At 48.0% G+C, this 17,109-nt stretch overlaps 1 pseudogene across 1 annotated transcript in view; it reads left to right on the forward strand.

The window, feature by feature from the left end:
* The window catches only part of LOC143497827 (activin receptor type-2A-like), a 273,830-nt pseudogene that overhangs the window by 17,706 nt on the left and 239,015 nt on the right, over positions 1-17,109 (forward strand). Inside the window, exons 3-6 of the transcript XR_013125891.1 lie at positions 5-156; positions 3,640-3,794; positions 12,251-12,395; positions 13,500-13,643. The product of XR_013125891.1 is annotated as an activin receptor type-2A-like (transcript). The remainder of the gene's footprint in view (positions 1-4; positions 157-3,639; positions 3,795-12,250; positions 12,396-13,499; positions 13,644-17,109) is intronic.

Below are 17,109 nucleotides of genomic sequence, written 5' to 3' on the forward strand. Positions count from 1 at the left end.
GCAGCACGGAGTGCGTGGAGAAGAAGGAGGACCCTGACGTTTTCTTCTGCTGCTGCGAGGGAAACATGTGCAACAAGAGGTTCTTCTACAACCCCGACGTGCAGCCAGTTCAGAGTAAGGCTCCCATCACCGACAGAAGCAGAGGTGTCTTTAAGGGTACAGGAAGCTCTTTCCTATTGCTCACCCCACGTAACCCCGCGTGTTTGTCGTCATGGTCCTGACCCTGCATGCTGGCCCACACTTTGTTTGTTGTTTGGTTGTTTGTTTGTTTGTTTGTTTGCCATCATCGAGCATCTCTGATGATGTGCAGTGAAGTCCACTGCAGCATGCAAAAATAGAAAGAACACAAACATCAACAGCCCAAACGAGAGCGGCCCAACACCAGCGGCCCAACACCAGCGGCACCACTGCTAATCCAGACCCGACTCTTCTGCAAAGCAAGCTGTAGTCCACAGTCACAGGCTGTTTTGACTTTAATACATCTCTGTTTCCAACCAAAAACAAACAGTATAAACTGATCACGGTTGCTGGATCACGCTCTCTTTGAGATACTATTATTCAGGTCATTTTTCTGCCCGTTTGGTTGTGTGAAATCAATCCTGGGGTGCCCAGAGTATTTTCAGGTTGATAATTGCTTGTGACTACCCCAGTGAATCATGGGAGTATTTAGACAAGTCCTCTTATGATTCCTTGTTCCATTACAACGGTCTCTGGCCAATATTTGCGTGGGGTTTAAGCTGTCATCACGCTGTTGGTCGTTTTCTCAGCGAAAGTAATGTTTTATGAGTGGTCTAGCTCAACGATCCCGCAAAGATTTCTCACTGCGAACCATGTATTTTACTGCTGTAGTCTTAACTGAAATCTCAAGACTTTTGCTATTCCATAGCCTAACTGAACATCAACCTCGAAACGAGCATTCACCCTTCAGTTATACAGTTAGCCAGCGCTGCTATTGGCCCAAACGATCAAGCCAGACAGATGAAATTGCATAGAATTGTATAGTAGCCTCATCATCGAGGTAAACATTAAAGTGCTTATAGTATGTTAGCATAGCATGTATAACGTTGATTGCTTTTGCTGGATTTGCTGGACACACACACACACACAAACACTGTGTGTGATGCCTATGTGTTTTCGACCAGATAAAACCCCTTTCCAGGAGTGGTTATGGAAAGTAAAGCATTCCTAGCATGGCGAGTGTTTTACCCTCCTACGCTCACCCTTGAAGGCCCAGGTTATTACTTGTGGCTTTATTATTACCTATTGTACTAAATCTCTAGCGCTAGTGTAGGAACAGGTCCCACCAGGGCGGCGTGCGCTCGGTGACTCACAGGGCTTCAGATTTCATCTCCTTCACCTTTGCACGCCGCTGCGTCGCGTGGTCGCATTCTTGAGAGAAAAGGGAAGGTGTCTGCACACCGCCGCTCTTGTGAGGCTGATTTGGGGAAGTTCTTGACATTCTCTCTCAGCGCCGTGACCTTTGGCCTCACTTGGATAATTACCTAGCGATGATAGCAGTGTGTGGGCACATGTGAAGAAACAGCACCGACTACATTTACCCATCTGGCATGCGTGCGGATAAAATAGTTTATCGTGTTATCACTTTGCGTTATATCTCACGTCACTCACGTGTGGGTCCACCTTGGTATTTCCCAACAGTGGAGTGATGTCACACCCAGACGTGGTCAGTCAAATTCCACTTAGCAGAGCGAGATTTGGTGGACGCCCTCGGCCTCGTGACCTCTGACCCCTGACCCTGTCTCCATGAGTGACTAGCAGAACTAGTCCAAACAGCGGCCTGCTTACATCTGCGTCTCCACGTCGCTCCAGACAGCCCAGAGTAGCGGTTCTACTCCACTACAGTGGAGCCACAGGTTTAAATAAGCCCCGTTCGTATTGGCCATTTGCGGTATTCTTTTATGTCGTATGAGAGGTGGGTGTTCATAACCAGCAATGACTATTATTCAACATTGTGTTGTAGCATACCAGGGCGATCTAGGAGAACACATGCGTCCTCTGTACAGACTCCCAGAGTTCAGCTGTGGACACTCTGCCCGATTTGAAAAAAGCAGCTGCAAACAAGACTTTGGTGCACCGCGACAAAGTATTCTGACTTTCTAGGGCACACCAGAGCCACACGGGCACAGTACACAAACATCTGGTCACTGCACACTGAGAAATAGTTCCTCCCTATTAAAAAAAATGTAGGGAACTGATGCTTGATGGCATCTCCTCCTGCTAATCCTTTATAGAAAAATGAGGATTTCACACAGAAATACGGCATTTCATTTTCATCTGACATTGAATAAGCATGCTTTGATTTCAAATGCTGATTTAGATGCTGGCCAGGTTTAGCTATGCACTCAGATTGATAAGTAGCTAGTTGAAGAGGTGGGGGTCTTCCTGGGGCTTATGCAACCACCGGCCTGTTTACACCACTGACTCCTGCGCTGTGGAATGCCCTAGATATTAAACGCAGGGGCCCACAGGGATACAGTGAGTTACATCTAGCACATCTAACATTGTTTTGTGACCTTGCAGCCCAGGATCGCACATATGTGTGCGTGTGTGTGTGTGTGTGTGTGTGTATCTCAGTAACCCCACAGGCAGTGTAGGGCGGAGTAGTGGGTAATGGGGTTAACACTAGGTAAGGCTGTAGGGTTTTAACATATGTCCAGTTAACGGCCAGCTCTCACAGGCAGAGTGGCGTTCAAAGCGGTGGAGTAGCATTAGCTACACGGTCTCTCTTTAACAAGCAGCACGGTCCTCTCTAACCGCGCGTGCGTCCCTGGATTCTGGGGGGTCAGCTCAGGATTCTCTCACCAAGGGGACAATCCTGCAGATGGGGGGGTAAAAGCCAGCTGGTGTGACATGAGCATGTGAGGAACCCCCTAACCCCCTGCGTGTATTCCACACAGCCCAGCCCTGAGTTGAGCACGTGTGCATGGGTACACATACTCCCACAGATAGAGACCAGATCGTTATGGTTTCCCTGAACTGCACTTAGCAAGATAAAGGAATTTGAGGGGGGGGGGGGGGGGGGGGGGGGGGGTTGCATGCGTGTGTGCACATGAGTGTATGGCAGAGATAACGTCTATTTAAATGTTTGAACGAGCACATCATTGGCACTGTTCCTAAAAGAACTAGCAGTGATTAAAATTCAAATTAACCACTGTAGTCATTTAATCATAGAGGCCGTGAGACCTGGTGGTAGAATTGCAGAGTTCAAAAAAGGCATTTTTCTCCTTTCTTTAAAGGTCACAGCGCACTGCAGTCATTCGTTTCTAACGGAGCACCGGTATGATTTCGCTTGGAATGTTTTAACACAGAGGGGCGGAGCTACTCCCCCTAACGCACTAATTAGCCAGTTAGCAACTTGCTCTCTTGATCCTCTCCTGGAGGGGTGTGAGATCGGAGACAGCGAGAGGCGGAGTTACCCGCACTTCCTGTTTGTGTCTCATAGTTCTGAGCTTGTGGGATGCCAGATGCCATCTACAAACTAAATTCCATTTGTGTTTCCCCTCTCTGTGTTGTTTATGACCCGTAAAAACAGATTGCGATCCCATGATTGAGTAAGAGGAAATAAAAGCAGAAATGCAGCCCTGCTTACCCGGTTCCTCACGTCTTCCCTTCCTGCAGCCACGTCTAACCCCTTCACCCAGAAGCCCCAGGTGTTCAGCACCCTCCTGTACTCTCTGGTACCAATAATGGGCGTTGCTGCTGTGGCCCTGCTCACCTTCTGGATGTACCGACACCACAAGCTGGCGTACCCCCCTGTGCTGGTGCCCACTCAGGTAGGCCTCCGCCTCTTCACAACGGGCAAGCTCGGGGTCAAGGGGTCAAACATGTGGAGGGGTTTTCATAGCCGACCAGATAGTGCAGAAAGATTTTAAAATGGTGAATAAGCCTGTAAGAGCTGATGTGTTTGTGTCAGGAGCCTCACTACACAATATAGCAGTTGCCGCTGGTTGTTTGTGTGTGTGTGTGTGTGTGTGTGTGTGTGTGTGTGTGTGTGTGTGTATGTGCACATTTGTGTATGCATTTAAATTTGCTCGAGCACCTACACTCTGGCTGTTTACCTGTGCATAGTCATCTAGTCATGTGGAGATGTTGGGAGATGTTATTTCGTTCGGTCCTCCGGGCAGCTTCTCTTGTTGCCGTGAGTGACAGTCACTCCATGCGCTCAGGGTCACACATGCTCAGGAAGTGACATCGTCAGGCCGTCCTACATACCTTCTGGATGTTTTACCTTTACACATGCTGGTTTTACACACACGCAGGAGATTCAGAATACAGAGTCACAGCATCTCTGAGCTGGGAGCAGCAACAGTAGCGTTAGTGAGGGTCAACCCTGAACGCTCTCATAACTCTTCCCTCAGAAATATTTAAACACTCCTTCTGCCTTCGTGGTTGTGCCAAGATTTTAAAACACATCTCACTTCCCATTTGGATGTGCAACCTTAGAGTTTAAAAAGTGGTTGCAAGAGCTTAATAAGTGAGTTCATCTAACCCTCAGATGGTAACGAGATAGTGAAAACTCACAGAGGCTTTACTTCCATATTGACAGAGAGCGATACAACAGTTCTCATAACAAACTGATTATGTTTAACCGTTGAGTTCCACTTTCTGCAATAATAAGATTTTGGCTGTAATGTCATTTCTGATACGCTGCGTCTGACATCAGTTATATCTGTCTGCACATGTCCTTGTTGTGCTGGATAGGGGCGTTGGTGCCCCAGTAGAGTTCTAATGCACCTTACAGAGATGCAGGAGCACGGTGCTCGTGTCATGTGTTACTTGGCAAATTGCATCACCGCTGCTTCAACTCGTTCTGTAACACTCAAGCAGGAAGTGTAACATTTGGTCTCACAGTGACATTCTCTTGGCTTTCTAATATCTTTGTCAGCAGATGGACATGCTTGCGTCTGAGTAAGTAGGTCAGTTTTTAAAGGTGTCACTCGCTGCTCCACGCCGCACAAACGTGTCTGAACCACAGCCAACTCCGCTTCTCACACATTTCCAAAGCAACATTTTGCTTGTTGGAGATTTTGACTTTTTTCCCTTCTGGCGCAAGTATGAGCCTCCAAAATAAAATAAAAAAACATGCTTTCTTTCGTTGCCTTGGGTCCCAAAGGAGCTCTTATGAAATTTTGGTTGCTTTGTTTGTAATGAAACTTTTTCCCTTATGTGAAACTGAAGGAGGACCTGAACGGGTCTCCTGGTGTGACAGACCCTGGCTGCTTCACAGCCGTCGTGCTGTTGTCTCTCTCCGGTTGGAGACCGGGCCTCGTCCAGCACCTGTTCCTCTCTACAGCATGTCACCTTCTTCAGGTGCTTCACGTTGGTTGGCTTCTCCTGATCCTGGTCTATATGAAAACTGCATTACAACTCAGGCTGTAGCAGAAATGGAGCTCAGTGAGTTAGAGCACGTTGTAGGTAATAGTATTCCCTTCCCTCTAAATCAAGATGAATTTCATTTCGCTGTTCGGTCACTTTCCATTTTAAGACCTATAGCACGTCAAGGTGATCGAAGGACTAGTTCAAGGAGTTTGTCATCGCTGTGTCCCTCTTGCAACAGTTCCTGTGGTCCTTCCTGTGGTCAGAGGTCGTGATGACTTGTTTGCAGAAGAATTTGCCTTGTGTAACACCTCAACTCGCAATTTTAGAAATGTCCCATTGTAAGCCAGTGTCTTATGCATCTTGTGCACATGAAATCATTTGCTGTGTGCATTGAATTGCCTTTGTTAATAATTAGCAGATCGGAAAACCACTGGCTGTCCACATGTGAAAAAGATTATTTTAAAGAATTTTAGAGGCAGATGAAGACCTGAGGTTTCACCCCTCTGTCTTGTTTGTTGCCCCCTGCTGATTTCACGTCACCCCGGCGAAGGGAATCACGTCACGTCACGTTTCCTCTCCACTTCCACGTTTCCGCTTTTTTGCTCGTGTGCAACATCTCCGCTCTGCGCTTTCTGATCACTCCTTTTCCGCAAAAAGGCTCCTCTGTGCTGATTGTGTAAAGTGGCATTAGGCCTGTGTTGAAAAAATCGATTTTCCGATTCAGAATCGATTCGCATATGATGATCTGATAATCGATTCGTATGTCCAAAGATCGATTTTTTAGTGAACTTTTACCCCCGCCTCGTCACTGAATTCACGCAGGCGTGCTTGGTCTAACTAACTGTAAAACAACATGGTGTCGGACAGTGCCGGTAACGACGATAGTCAAATCGGAAATCTAAAAACAGAAGGACAGTTTATCCAGTGTCAGTGACTATTTACAGTTAGTCCATGTCACTGACAGTTTACCCAGTGTTTTTACAGTTTAAAAAGTTAAAAATGTTCTTGTAACGTTGGGCGCGAGGCGATGGAGACAGAATCCTTTGCACTTTCCAAATCGTTACGTTTATTACATTTACCGAAGCGCAGACAGCGCACATAAAACACGTTTACATAGAACATGTGTGACTCAAACAACGACGAGCACAGTACGCTGCGCGAACGCACATTAAGTAGACAAACCACATAAACCCCACGTGATGACGAGACGAGCTACAGGTGAGACGGATGATCACAGGACGCACCCGCACCCACGGAGATACACAGACGAGTAGACGCAGACAACGTTAACACACGCCCAACAGGGAGGGGTCAGGGACCGTAACATGACAGTTCTGTTCTTATATTCGCACTTTAAAGAAAAATACACGTTTACATTTTATACTTTCAGTTTATTAAGTGTGAGCACTTTTAAAATAAAAATGCATTTGGTAGCAACAGCTTTTGGGTGAATTCTTAATTATTTCAATCATAATAATAATGCACTGGTTAGTGACCCAGTAGGAGTCCACTGTTGCAGATATAGACACCTCAAAGATGTCCTCTGTTTATTGTCCTGGATTACCTTTCTTGAAGGTAGATTTATGATGACCCTTTTCACCAGTCTTCCAGCCATCAGTAACTACCAACTACCAGTAACTATTTGCTGATTAATATCGATATAATACTAGTTTTAACATGTTGCTTCTGTACATAGTCAGGAAACAGCTTAAATACGTTTTTAATAACACTAAACCCCGAATTGGATTGAATCGGATCGAATCGATTAAATCGGATTAAATCGAAATAAATTGATTCTTAATCTTCAGAATCGGAATCGGATCGATTCTTGGAATTTGAATCGATACCCAGCCCTAAGTTGCATCATCGTGCGTGCAGCGGTGCGGACGACGTGCGTGTGGACGGCGTGCGTGCGTGCAGCGGTGCGGACGGCGTGCGTGCGGACGGCGTGCGTGCGGACGGCGTGCGTGCGGACGGCGTGCGTGCGGACGGCGTGCGGACGGCGTGCGCCCTACTCCTTCCCCTCGTCACATCTGTTATTGGTGCCTCCCAAGTGGCGTGTGCACGTGTGCCTCACGATAGCGCTGAGCTTCCACAGTGAGCATTGGTGAAGGAGCGTGGGGCACGGCTGTCCTGCAACGCCCTGGGAGGAGCCAGCAGCTGTGGAGATGCACTTTATCAACTTGTTATCTGCCATGCCCAGGCTAAACACTGCAAACCCAAGACCATTACTGGTACCCTCAACGAAAATAACATGGAACATGCTGTAAAAACAGCTTGAGGCTTTTTAGTCTAACATTCGGACAAGTTTAAATATAAACATTTACAATTTGGTTTCAGGATTATTTTAAATAAACCCAGGCAAAATGTACTTATTTACATTTTCACTCTGAATGATGCAATTATAAAGTAGGCACTAGGACCAAAAAGGTACATAAAGACATTCTACACACTCATTTTAGGTACTGAAAATGAATATTTTTTGTGACAACTTATGGGGGATAAAAAGAATATATATAAATATATATATTTAGTCTTTCAGGAGAATTTATTTCAGACTTAATCACATTAAATGTTAATATTTTTCTTTGAAAAGCCTTCTAAAAAGGCTAATAGTAAATTCATGGTGTAAGAAGTGGTAGTTACACGGCTGTAGAGAGTCACTGAGGTTACACCTGCGGTCGTCCTGCGTGTGACGGTGACGTCAGTCTGTCCTGCGTGTGACGTCAGTCTGTCCTGTGTCTCTCTTGGGAAGACTGCAGAGTCTCATGGAAACGGCTTGATTGACAGCAGCACATTCCAGTCTAACTTCCACTGATTTTTGAGGCATGTCTGTGCACTTCTGGGATTCAGAATTGACCTGACCTCTGTCTTCTTTTAAAGGGGAAGAGTGCTGTCAGATTGTCTGTGTATTTAATACATAAAATTTAAATACATAAACATACTCCTAGGAAAGTTATATGAAAGAGTTGCCTACTTACTGACTGACAGACAGTATTATAACTCAGGAGAGAGTACTGACTGACAGAACAGTACTACAACTCATCAGTAGTGAGTACTTACTAACAGCATGGTATAATAAATCAGTAGTGAGAACTGACTGACAGCACAGTATTACAACTCAGGAGCAACTACTGACAAGCAGTGCAGTACAGACCAGGGTGTACAAGCAGTGCAGTACAGACCAGCGCAGACTGACTGACTGACAGCACCACAGTCTGGCCGTGTGTCGGCATGTTGCGGGCGCCCCACGGTGACGGTGTGCACCTGCAGCGGTGTTTAACCCTGACCAGACCACAGGGCCGCGGAGGCAAACCAGGCTACTTGGACTTACATTTGACCCAGATCTGCACAATCTCATCTCACTCCATCCTGCGCTCTCTAACTAACGCCTCTTCCTCTGCTTCCTCCTCTTCCTCAACCAGCATGCCTTTCATATCATGGTAGAGGTAAGAGAAGACTCATTCACCCATCCTTCTGTCTTGATTTCAGCTTGTTTCATTTTTAATTAGTTTATTTAAATGAGCCGCATTCGAGAATACTCGACAGCATCCCACTTTGTGAGTGTGAGTTTTGTTTTTGAGTCGCGCCCTGCACATTGAGTTCTTCTTTTTTTTTATGTGTTTCTTTGTTTGTTCGAATATTTTTTTTGTTTTTTTTTTGGGTGGGTGGGGTTCTTTTTTTGTTGTGCACGGATGAGTATTTAAATTCCTTATTTTCTGCTGGGATTCAAGCACAGCGCCACCTTCAGTGAGGTGCATGGTAATTTTGATGACTTGCTTTCCCGTGCATGCGTGTCTCAGAGCATGCAGAGAATGTCCTGCCGGGAGTGTGTGGATGTTACGCACTTCATATGTCCACTTGGAAGCTGCCAAGATGTGTTGGTAGCTTAACCTGAAAATGTGTAAAACCAGCTTTATCCCCTCAGTGTGCGGGGTCCACGTCAAAGTTGCGTAATCTGTGAGTTTCTGACCTCAAACTGCAACAGGTTCTCGAACTCTTCTGTGTTACAGAAAACCATTTCACACACACAACTTGAAAACTCTTTTTTTTTTTTTTTTTTAAAGCAAGGCATTCATCACCACAATTCTCACAACCCTAAAGGTTACGAAACCATTCCAGGGCAAGCATGACTTCCTTAAAGGAATGCAGTAGACAACCGGACAGTTTAAACACTCGAGCAAACGCCGTAAGTGAGAACGTGTCTTCCTGCACGTCTTCCTCCTGGACCACTGTGGTCATGGAGGTATGGAAACCACACGGCCCCTGTCAGCGGGACATCCGTCCCTCTCATGAGCACCACCACGCCGGCCAAGGCTGTAGTGGTTCACGCATCGTGTCCTGTCCTTGTTCGCTGGATCCCGCGGGGCTCGTGACTCGTTAAAGCTGGATTAGCACCTCAGTTGCACCCATTATAATGCACCTGCTTCCGTGTGATTCTCCGCCCCTTATTTGCATGAGTTAGTTCACTACTTCCTCACCTTAGCGTACAGAAATGGCTCAACCGGTTAGCCGGTCTTCTTACGCCGACCTAACTAGTTCCAGTTGGTTTTTGTTCACTGCTAGTGAAGTTAGCTTTTTGGGGGCCGAAACGTTCTTTTAAATAATTCGGAGTCCGTGTGAGAAACAGACTGTGGCCAAGTTTCACTCAAATATTAAACTGCGGGTTTTGGGGGCAGTAGGTGCATGTCGAAAGACGCTGACATGTGTGTGAAGATACCGACAGGTCAGTTGCTCCCGGACATTTTCCACTGGTGTCTGGTTTGTCGGACTCTCAACAACACGAACCCTTGTAACCTGCACACAGACATTCAATATCCACCCCGGGCTTTCAGGGAGAAAGATCACCCTCTTAAATTACAGGTGAACAACCCTATATATTTTTCCCTTGCTAAAAATAATAATAAATATAAACCATAATGCTGCCGTAAAGAGCCATAGTTATTCATCTGATTTGTGACTGACAATGAGCCAAATGGAAAGTGAGTATCAGGAATCATTCTGTGCAGTATGACCAGAAGCATAGAGAGTAAAGATGTGTTGTCCCCCCCAGCACACACACACACACACACACACACACACACACACACACACACACACACACACACACACACACACACACACACACGCTCTTCTCTCCACTCTTCCACTCTCTTTCTGTGTCAGCTCTTTCAGGGCTAGTTTTGGGTAACAGCGAAAGCAACTCAATCTCAGACGTATTCCCTTTCTCTCCTGTCCTCGTTTTTCCCTCCTCCCCCCCTCATGTCCTCTCTCTCTCTTTCTCCCTCCCTCTCTCCCCCTCTCCTCCTCCCACGCTGCTGTGATGGATGTTCTGCCCTTTCGTCCCGTCTCATTCCCGCTCACCATCACTTCATCTCTCTTCTTTTTTCCCCTCCGTCACAAAATTCCTGGAGGAGCGAGTGGAGCTCGGTACCCAACCCAGATCCATATGCTTTGGAGTCTGGACTCAGGGGCCACTGTGGTCCGCCCACAGCCAGGGGGAGGGAAAGTAGGCCGAGTATAACGCCTCCACGCCCCCACGCCCGCCCTACTTATGTCCAAACTCTTCACCTCGGGTCTTCCTGGTGAGGGTGCTACCGCAGGTCCTGCAAAAATAAAAATAAACGAGTAAATAACGCCCCCCTCCCTTGTCCTACCTTGACGTGGTGGTGTGTGCGTAGATGTTTTTTTTTTTTTAAAAAGGAGAGGCTAAATGTGTGTGCTTTCACTTACTCACTCACTTAAGATTTATGACTTAGGGAGGCAGGTAGGCTGTTTGGGTGCTGGGTTATATTTTGTTGTTGTTTGCTTCTTTGTTTGTTTGGGTTTTGTGTGTGTGTGTGTGTGTGTGGTGTGTGTGTGTGTGTGTGTGTGTGTGTGTGTGTGTGTGTGTGTGTGTGTGTGTGTGTGTGTGTGTGTGTGTGTGTGTGTGTCCTGATGCCTGGGAGTACACAGCAGAACTAAGCCAATGCATATAGAGTGAGAGGAGAAACGCCGGGCCGCACCTCCCTGTGAGTGGCGGTGGATTGTGGGAGTGAGCTGATCTGATAAGGACTTGCGTGGTGGAGGAGCAGAGCCCATTGTGTTTCTGCTCACAGAGGTTAATTGGTCAGAAAATGCCATGTTGGGTGTGGACTGTGTGTGTGTGTGTGTGTGTGTGTGTGTGCACATGCCGCTCAACCACACATCCGTGCGGACTGCCAACACACGGCACGGGTCAGTGGCTCGAGGGCGTACAATGGTAGGGTTTTTTTTTTTTTTTTTGAGGTTGTTTGTTTTGTTCAATATTAAAAAAGGGCACAGTTGTCGTCATTTGAAATGAAAACAGGCCCAATCATGAATCACTAATCGTACTGTGGTCAATGTCTTTGTGTGGTTTCGACCTGCTATCGTGGCTTCAGTACCACAGCCCTTCAGCCTGGATCAGCTTCTCATCAGTACAGCAGTCCACCCACAACAGCTATGGATTATATTTAACAAGCACAGAACTACAACTCCCATACGTCCCCTCTGTCAAAGCTATGTAGAACTACAGGGCAACATTTGCTGACATTATTGACCCAACCGTACATCAGTGACATGACTTGGTTTATTTCTAATATAGGTAACGTGCTCAGAATTGTCCTGTTACAGGAATACAGGTATGGGAGGGCCTGGGTGAGGTAATAATACAGGAAGATCGACCACCTTGTGTTATTCTGTACCACAAGCAATGGCTTTAGTTTTACTCTTTTTGTGAAGTGTATCAACACAGTTGTTGGTCAGATACCCACAGTGGGGACCATATTGTCTTATATCTTGCTGACAATGTGATGAACAACGTGGCCAGGACAGACGTGGGCCTCCTCCACCCGCTCCTCTGTCCCCGCGGGACCTTCCCGACCTCACGCCCTCCACCCGTACCTTTCAGGACCCCGGCCCCATGCCCTCGTCCCCCATCCTGGGACAGAAGCCCCTGCAGTTGCTGGAGGTGAAGGCCAGGGGGCGCTTCGGCTTGCGTGTGGAAGGCTCAGCTGCTCAGCGACTACGTGGCAGTCAAGATCTTTCCCATCCAAGTAAGTGATCAAAATCCGCAACCTCGGCACGGGGCTGTCGGTCCGGCCACGTGAGAGGGACGGGTTTGGTAGTCACGTGAAAGTAACGGGTCTGGCAGCCACGTGAGATTAACTGGTCTGGTAGCCACGCGAGAGTAACGGGTTTGGTAGCCACGTGAAAGTAACGGGTCTGGCAGCCACGTGAGAGTAACAGGTCTGGTAGTCACGTGAGAGTAATGGGTCTGGCAGCCACATGAGCTTAACGGGTCTGGCAGCCACGCGAGAGTAACGGGTCTGGTAGTCACGTGAGATTAACGGGTCTGGTAGCCACATCAGAGTAACGGGTCTGGTAGTCATGTGAGAGTAACGGGTCTGGTAGTCACGTGAGAGTAACGGGTCTGGCAGCCACGCGAGATTAACTGGTCTGGTAGCCACGTGAGAGTAACGGGTCTGGTAGTCACGTGAGAGTAACGGGTCTGGTAGTCACGTGAGAGTAACGGGTCTGGTAGTCACGTGAGAGTAACGGGTCTGGTAGTAAGTAAGTAAGTAAGTAAAATTCATTTATATAGCACTTTTCACAGGCACAAGCCACAGTGCTTTACAACGGAAAATAAAATAAATAAAAAACACGTGAGAGTAATGGGTCTGGTAGCCACATGAGCTTAACGGGTCTGGTAGTCACGTGAGAGTAACGGGTCTGGTAGTCACGTGAGAGTAACGGGTCTGGTAGTCACGTGAGAGTAACGGGTCTGGTAGTCACGTGAGAGTAACGGGTCTGGTAGCCACATGATCTCATTCTGTTGTGCTTCTGTTGCATCATATCATTTTCAAAAAATGTCTACAAGCCCTTCTTCCTACTCTGGCATCGGCGTGTAGGTTCAATTGTGTACAGCTTTAGACTATTTGAAGTTCAGACTTTGTACTTCCAAACAGTTCCTCATAGACATCTTAATATATTTTTTCTAAACCATTTAAAGAGAAGACGTGTTGTGGACTCCTGTGTCACTCCTGTGTCCTTGTTTGTCCTCACGTTGACACAGTTTGTCCACACATGTCCCTGCTGAACTTTGAATGGGTTGTTGTATCTGGTGCTTTGACTCACGTTTACATGCCAATGCTTCTTAGGACAAGCAGTCCTGGCAGAATGAGTATGAGATCTACAATCTGCCCGGCATGAGACACGAGAACATCCTGCAGTTTATCGGTGCGGAGAAGAGAGGATCCAACCTGGACATCGAGCTCTGGCTCATAACAGCTTACCACGAGAAGGTAGCGCACCTCACACTAGACACTGGTCTGCCGCAGCACGGTTGTAATTGTGCTTATTCCCCGTAGCTAGCTGTGATTAACAAGACTGAAACGGAAGAGTAGTGAGGCGTAATGATTTAGTGTGTTTCACTTGTGGCCTCATTTGAATGGGAAAATGCAGAAAACTACAATAACTTTCTGATACTGCTAAGCGCATTAGCATATTTTCTTTTAGGTCATTATCGTTCAGTGATCTAATCAAAAACAGCAAATTGGTATTAAATAAGGATTTAAAAGCAGCTCCTTGTTGTGAACATCTTCTGGATCACTATCACAGATTTATACATGCAAACAAAGAAATGATTATGCAATATTAAAGCTGATATCTCAGTAGCACTTAAAATAAACGTGTGTGTCTGGACAGCTCGTTCTCACTCAGCAGAGCTGTTTCCAAAATTCTCAGCACAGACGAACATTTTCTTTTGTGGAGAATTTTGTGGAACAGGCTTCACGTCATATTAATCCTAACTCGGTGTAACCTGTAAAAATGTTTAGCTACACAACCTCCTTTTCTGAATCTCTGCCAAAAACACATAGGTTTAGTGCTCAGATGTGCCCTCTAGAGGTGGAAAGAGGCAACTCATAAGAGGATCATAAATATTTAATATTTAAAACCCTTTTCCATTACGGAGGCATCCTTAATGAAACCACCATTAAATCCCAAGGCATAAAACAAGCTACAATTTCAAAGGGCACGTTTTGTCATTACACTGTGATTAATGGCTGTAATTACAAAGCACGCCAGATCACATGCAGTTGATGTTCAGTCCCAGTTTTTCCAGGCGCAGATTGAGTCTGTTCCCAGACTACAATGGACTCTTAGAATCACCATTAACAAGCAACTTAATCTGAGACCATATTGCCTGATCTGTATCAGCAGAAGAACCCCATTATACTTGAATTAAGTCACGGCAGATTAGCGAGCAGCCTGGCAGCTTCTGGAGAGCAGCGTCCCTTATCTGCCCAGCACCGAGCTGTGGGGGGTCGCACTGTTCTCCACCGGCCCCGTCCCTGACGGATGAGTCCGAGCAGTGGGGAGCTGTACGCCTCCACCACCCTTACACCTCCACCACCCTTATACCTCCACCACCCTTACACCACCACCACCCTTACACCACCACCACACTTACACCTCCACCACCTCAACCACCCTTACACCACCACCACCCTTACACCTCCACCACCTCAACCACCCTTACACCACCACCAACCCTTACACCTCCACCACTCTTACACCTCCACCACCCTTACACCTCCACCACCCTTACACCACCACCACTCTTACACCTCCACCACCCTTACACCTCCACCACTCTTATACCTCCACCACTCTTACACCTCCACCACCCTTACACCACCACCACACTTACACCACCACCACACTTACACCTCCACCACCTCAACACCCTTACACCACCACCACACTTACACCTCCACCACCCTTACACCACCACCACACTTACACCTCCACCACCTCAACCACCCTTACACCACCACCACTCTTACACCTCCACCACCCTTACACCACCACCACCCTTACACCACCACCGACACTTACACCTCCACCACCTCAACCACCCTTACACCACCACCACCCTTACACCTCCACCACCCTTACACCACCACCACACTTACACCTCCACCACCTCAACCACCCTTACACCTCCACCACCCTTACACCACCACCACCCTTACACCACCACCACACTTACACTCCTCACACCTCAACCACCCTTACACCACCACCACCCTTACACCTCCACCACCCTTACACCACCACCACCCTTACACCTCCACCACCCTTACACCACCACCACACTTACACCTCCACCACCTCAACCACTCTTACACCTCCACCACCCTTACACCACCACCACCCTTACACACCACCACACTTACACCTCCACCACCCTTACACCACCACCACACTTACACCTCAACCACCCTTAAACCTCCACCACCCTTACACCACCACCACACTTACACCACCACCACACTTACACCTCCACCACCTCAACCACCCTTACACCACCACCACACTTACACCTCCACCACCCTTACACCACCACCACACTTACACCTCCACCACCTCAACCACCCTTACACCACCACCACTCTTACACCTCCACCACCCTTACACCACCACCACCCTTACACCACCACCACACTTACACCTCCACCACCTCAACCACCCTTACACCACCACCACCCTTACACCTCCACCACCCTTACACCACCACCACACTTACACCACCACCACACTTACACCTCCACCACCTCAACCACCCTTACACCACCACCACCCTTACACCTCCACCACCTCTTACACCACCACCACCCTTACACCTCCACCACCCTTACACCACCACCACACTTACACCTCCACCACCTCAACCACTCTTACACCTCCACCACCCTTACACCACCACCACCCTTACACCACCACCACACTTACACCTCCACCACCCTTACACCACCACCACACTTACACCTCCACCACCTCAACCACCCTTAAACCTCCACCACCCTTACACCACCACCACCCTTACACCACCACCACACTTACACCTCCACCACCTCAACCACCCTTACACCACCACCACCCTTACACCTCCACCACCTCAACCACCCTTACACCACCACCACCCTTACACCTCCACCACCCTTACACCACCACCACCCTTACACCTCCACCACCTCAACCACCCTTACACCTCCACCACTCTTACACCTCCACCACCCTTACACCTCCACCACCTCAACCACCCTTACACCACCACCACACTTACACCTCCACCACTCTTACACCACCACCACACTTACACCACCACCACCCTTACACCTCCACCACCTCAACCACCCTTACACCTCCACCACACTTACACCTCCACCACCCTTATACCTCCACCACCTCAACCACCCTTACACCACCACCACACTTACACCACCACCACACTTACACCTCCACCACCTCAACCACCCTTACACCTCCACCACCTCAACCACCCTTACACCACCACCACACTTACACCTCCACCACCCTTACACCACCACCACCCTTACACCACCACCACCCTTACACCTCCACCACCCTTATACCTCCACCACCCTTACACCTCCACCACTCTTACACCACCACCACCCTTACACCTCCACCACCTCCACCACCCTTACACCACCACCACCCTTACACCTCCACCACCCTTACACCTCCACCACCCTTACACCACCACCACCCTTACACCTCCACCACTCTTACACCTCCACCACCCTTACACCTCCACCACCCTTACACCTCCACCACTCTTACACCTCCACCACCCTTACACCACCACCACCCTTACACCTCCACCACTCTTACACCTCCACCACCCTTACACCACCACCACCCTTACACCTCACCACCCTTACACCACCACCACTCTTA

This window comes from Brachyhypopomus gauderio, unplaced genomic scaffold (genome assembly GCF_052324685.1).
Source record: "Brachyhypopomus gauderio isolate BG-103 unplaced genomic scaffold, BGAUD_0.2 sc112, whole genome shotgun sequence".
Taxonomy (NCBI): domain Eukaryota; kingdom Metazoa; phylum Chordata; class Actinopteri; order Gymnotiformes; family Hypopomidae; genus Brachyhypopomus; species Brachyhypopomus gauderio.